The sequence below is a fragment of the Brassica napus genome, chromosome C6, assembly GCF_020379485.1.
Source record: "Brassica napus cultivar Da-Ae chromosome C6, Da-Ae, whole genome shotgun sequence".
Classification (NCBI taxonomy): Eukaryota; Viridiplantae; Streptophyta; class Magnoliopsida; order Brassicales; family Brassicaceae; genus Brassica; species Brassica napus.
Window position 1 is genome coordinate 6,170,131 of NC_063449.1, and position 6,000 is coordinate 6,176,130.

Below are 6,000 nucleotides of genomic sequence, written 5' to 3' on the forward strand. Positions count from 1 at the left end.
AATAGATCAATATATTTTAAAATAGACTGACACGTATCAGTTACGAGACATGTTTTAGCTATTTATTATGAGTTTAGGTATGCAATTCAAATTCCTATTTAGTTTAAAAATGTTTTGGCACGTTAATATTGTTTGGGTATGTATTTTTCCTGGCTTCATAGTGCGGACATGAATAAACCGTTTTCCCGTTGGTTGTCCTACAAAGATAAACCTATTAATAATTTTGTAAACCGTTGTAAACATTTTTTCTCTCTCTCTCTATTAAAATATCTCATCTCTCTACTGTTCTGGCAAGTTTCTCGTATTTTTTTTTTTTATAACTCTGGTATCTGGGCAGCCACATTCCCAACTATCCCCCCGTAGGGGGTCCAGCGCCCCAACGGAAGGGATGTTAAATCCGCTGTGGCCGGGGCTCGAAGTCGTTATGGCGGACACCTCAGCCGAGGTTTCTTTACCACCAGACTACGAGGCCCGGTTGTTTCTTCCTCTGAGAACGTCAGGTGGCCTAGCGGCAGTACTGAATGTTTCTAACACACGACTACCCGAGGTCGCCAGTTCGATACTCAGGGACAGCGGGGTGGTACTGGATTAGCTAAAAAATCCCTACGGAGATTTCTGGCGAGGTGACTTTTCGGGGTGAGTCCAATCACTATAAAAAATTCAACCTATACAGTGTCTCGTGTTCTTTATTTACACTCTCATAATTCTATCAAATCTTACAGTAAATATAACCAAAACTTAAATGACTTTTAGTGAAAAATATTTTACGAAAATTGACCAATTAAACCTTAGCAAGTGAAAAATATTTTACGAAAATTGACCAATTAAACCTTAGCTCAATATCGTTAATATATTATTTTGTTATTTATTTTATATTCCTTAATATCAGAATACTCGAACTATAAAGTAAAGCACAATGTTTTTACATATAATAAGAAGAAACACCAAAATAATCTTCATTTTTCAAATTTAATCAAAAGAACTCTAACTCATAGACACACCACTTTAATCACAAAATTTTTCATTTCATGTCGAAAGTTGTTGGCGCCTTTAGTATAGATTTTGGCCAACTGTATACGGTAATACATGGTAGACCAATTTCCGTCTAATATCCTTGAAAAGATAGGAAGACAACGACTTAGAGCAACTCCATTGGGGAGTACTTAGCCCAAGAAGTTCTTAAAAACAGAATAAAAATAAATGAGAAAACCTGAATTAATGAAGTACCGCTCTCTAAATTGGGCTTTCTAGGTTCGGTAAGGAGCCCTAACGTGGCACCTTCTCGTTGGACCGCGCTGTCTCTCTCCTTCCTCGCGAGAAAACCGAAGAGAAGAGTTTGTTTCTCGACTTCTCCGTCTTCTCTCTAGGCGAGCTCCGCGACGTCTCCGCCGGCGTCTCTGAATCGACTAGTGTCGTGTCTCTCTCGGCGTCCCTATCTCGAACACGGCCGTCTCTCTCTCAACCTCGACGTCTCTATCTTGATTTCTCAATCTTCTCTCTCTCGGTGACTTTCATCCTCGACTTCTCCGTCTTCTCTCTCTGTCGAACCTCGTTGACTCTTTCTCGAACCTCGTCGTCTCTGTCTCAACCTCTCCATCTTCGCTCTATCGGTGACTTTCATTCTCGACTTCTCCGTCTTCTCTCTCTCTCTCTCTCGAATCTCGTCGACTCTCTCTCGAACCTCGTCTGGAATCTCGTCTCCATCTCCTTATCGGTAAGAAAGCATTCATTTTTCTGATCTTTATGTTACTGCTGTCTCGATTTTGTTTCTGCGGTTTGGTTTATCTCCCATTCTCTGTTCGTGATTCATCTGTTTTGTCTTCTTCTTCCACATGTTATGAAGTTCGGAAGACAGAAGCTTCAAAAGAAGGCACCACTGAGGGAAGGAGTCAGACCGGATTGAAGATGAAGAAGAAACAAGATAAGTCAGAACATCCTTGTCTTTTAAAATTGATGTCGTTGGTGATTGTTTGATAATATTGAGGACGGTGAAAACTGTTAGATTACTAGTACATTGTTTCTGGAAATCGAAATGCTTAAGTTTAATTTTTTCTCTGTTTTATATAAGTTAGCGATGGTGGGAATGATTGTTTGTGGAATCGAACTGTGCTTTCTTTGTTGTTTTTGTTTTCTGCTTTTTTTTTTTCGTTTATCTGATTATAGAGAGAAAGATTTTAATTATTCTTTGTTTGTTGGTTGTGTGTTAGGGTTGAGGATGTCCGTGGAAGAAAGGCAACGGGGAGGACTTAAAGCATGATCACATCAAAGTTTCTGTCTATTATTTCACAGCTGAGAAGAGATAAATTGTCAACTAATCGGTTTTTTTTCACGTTTACCATTTGTATGAGTATTTTAATATGTTTTTTTGTCATTTTTATTATAAGTTTTATGTATGTTTTAATTCTAAATCATTTTAATAATAAAAAAAAATTTAAGAACCTCAATGGGGTCCTACCAATGGAGAAGAAAAAATTACGTAGGTTAACAAGAGTACTTAACCTTTCAAATCACAAAATTATATATTAATTTAATGTTAAGTACCCCTTAGGGGTCCTAATGGATGGAGTTGATCTTATGGCCCTTGTGAAAGTTAGCTATGAGGCCTAATCTAATAATACAGAAACAGAGTTCGTTGCAGAGAAATTATGTTTTCATAAGGTAACACATTAGTCTCTTAAAAGGATTGATATATCAATTTGTTTTTTACGGATATATACTAAGATTTATCTTTGTATGTTGAATATGAAAAAAAAAGTTCATCAACATTTTAATCAAACATGAATAAATTTTATATTTTTTGCTGATCAAATTATTTTAAACCTGTTGAAAGTCAACTGATTGATTTTTAACGGGTCTAAAATAATTTGTTCAACGAAAAATATATGATTTTGTTGTTTGTAGTTTAAATGTTGGAGATTAAAATGACTTACTAAATTTGATATATATCTATATATATATATATATATGATATTTTAATGATTTTGATAAACAAATTTAGCTTTTGATCTTGGGCAGTAGTCCCATCTTAAATTCTTTTTTAATTTTTTAAATTAAATAAATTAAACAGAGAGTTATAACTAACTAATCCAAAAATAATTAGTTTTATTTATAAACAGCTGATGATATCAACAAGTTCATAAATACCTTAAGTTTATTATGAGAAAGATAAAACTAACCCTTCTAATTAAATCATTTATAAATGTTTAAAAATTATCTATAGAAGTTTATAAAACCAACCTCGCCTCTAAAATACTAAACCCTAAAAATTAATTACCAAACCCTAAATCTAAATGTTATGGTATTTTTGATTGAGTATATTTTTGAAAAAATGTATAAAAGTTAGTGGGATTCAAACAGTTTCTCATTTTGATGGAACATTATTCACAAAACATCAAAGTTAGGATGATTTATTTTTGGTGTTGTACTAAAGATAAAATTGCACAAGAATTTTTTTGTCATCTTCTATTAAAACAACAGTGCGATCGATTGATAAAATTAGGATCCAATTATTTATTTCCTTTATCTAAGAGACCACTTATTATTATCTTTATATAATTGTATCCGATTAATTTAAAAACTACCACGTTCTATTTTTCAAAAACCACCACGTTTTATTTTCATCCGCTACTAAAAAATTGCCGAAAAAGCAATTTAGTAAAATCGATTTTTATCCTCTAAAACTGTTATTTTGAAACAAATCGCCTGAGTAATTGAGTTAGCTGGCCACCTAATTTGGTAAAAGATGGGATCTCGATTGTTAAAGTTTCTGTAAAGATGGCAGATTCACAAGTTTATACGATTAAAAACCTGTATATTTGAGAAGTTTCATAATGTTAACAAAAACCAGAATGGCGACTGAAAAATACGAGACAAAATTAGGTTTAACATTAAGAAGAAGATGTCACGTGGTCTCTCTCATGTGCCTTTACTATAATAAAATGGGAATGAGCCCATTAGCCATCTAAGCAGTGCATGATCCATTAGCACACAAGGTTTTTCATGAAAATATTTGCAAAGTGGGTCACTTTTGAGTTTATAATTCGGGCTTTGGGCCGCGCGGAGTTTTAATTCGGCAAATGGGTCGCGTGTATTTGTGACCCTATGCGACTTGAGAGCTCCAGCTATGGAATATCGGAGATGCCGCAGCTCTCTCGCACGTGAGAATTTCGGCGACTTTCCCGGTTTCCGAAAAACCCGGGTCATTAACTTCGTCGTCTTACCTGCACTGGGCGGTAAACGACCTTCTGGTAAATTCATTTACTGTGAAAGTCTGAGAGGACTATTCGTCTTTCTACCTAGATCCATCAGTGTTTCCTAGCCTGTCGGAGCCGTTGGAGAATCTTCCCCGACGATAATTAGACCCCAGACGACGCCTGCAGTGATGAAGAAGTCCAAGCTAAGTCAGACAACCGTTTGTCGTCGGGCCAGATCCTCTGGCGAGGAGCTCCCGGAGCGCCCTCCTGCGAAACAGCAGCGCTATCCGGGTATGTGTTTCGTCCACCTCCGTTCATGTGGATTCCGTCTTTGCATGTCATCGGACAGATTCTTTAGTAATGATTAGTCGACACCGTTTTGTGTTTGAAGCAATTTATTTGAGTTATCGAAGCCATTTATTTGAGTTATCCATTTTTCTTCTATTTGTAGATTCTGGATCTGAGGACGGCCCCGGTGGTGGTGAATCCTCAGGGGGACAATTCTCTGATGGGGTGCCCTCATCTGTGTTGCCCCGTAGACTGTTCGCATATGGTGCGTACCCGACAAAGTTGGGAGTAAACATCTACTCAAAATCACATGTCATCGGTTCTGTTGCCGCTGCTCTAAAGGGGACGGATGCGATGGACACTTTGATGGCTTCCCAGTTTCGGGGGCTGTTTCAGCTTCCCGTTGTACGCTGCCAGAACTCTACGAAGCTCATCGGCTGCCTCCTCAGCCGACAGCTCGTTACGGCTCGCAGACACGAGTTCTGGTTCACCTTCGGGCCCGATCCACTACGTTTCTCGCTGGATGAATTCCGAGACGTTACAGGTTTGAACTGCGGAGCTTTCGATGTTCAGGATTCGGAAGCATCTGAATCTGTTCCTCCGACGATGTGGAACAAACTCTTTGATACGGTTGTCGGTAAGTTAACAGTCCTGAGTGTACTGCGCATGTTGGGAAATGAATATCTAGCTGTGGATAAACAGCTCCCTTTGGCTCTGATCGCGTTGGTTGATGGTGTTCTCTGCCCCAGTAACAAAGATCTTAAACTAACGCCCAGGTACGTTGAGATGATGTCTGACTTTGAGAGCTTTTTAGCGTATCCGTGGGGTCGAGAGTCGTTCTTGACGATCGTGCCGCGTTTCCTGCCTCCCCTTGTTATCGCACCAGGTGAGACCCACTGCAAATGATGCGTGATCGGCTATCGCAAAAGACAACAGTTTGCTATGGGTTTCCACTTGCTCTGCAGTTGTTCGTATTTGATGTTGTGCCTCTGCTATTGGAGATTTTCCTGACGCTGGGAACACCACCAGTTTCATTGATTCCCCCGGAGCTTGCTCTTTGCCGTCCACTATTCTCACAGTCAACGAAATAGTTGCTGTCGAGGAAGATCCAGACGCAAGTTTGTTTTCCCTTTGTTTTTAATACAGCGGATGCAAAAATACAGTGAAGTTAAACAGTTACGGCTTTTGTGGTTAACGTGTCTTCCATTGATTTTTACCTGGCTGTAGCTCTCTGTCCACTTCACCGTGATTCCTGATGAGGAACGGCTACTGTTGGTGGACCAGAATGAAGATAGGCAAGTTACTTCTTTGGTGCGGAAGTTTCTTTGTGGGGAAACATTCAAACCTGAGGACTTTCCAGGTGGTGACCAGTCGTTTTCCCCCAAGTTTAAGGTTCCAGACACTGCCCAGGGGGAGGGAGCTTGTCCCACTCCCGTACGCCAGATAAATTTGCGACCGCGTAATACAGCGCCCATTGAAGTTGAAAATATTTCTTCTTCTGGAAACAGCGGAGAAGAGA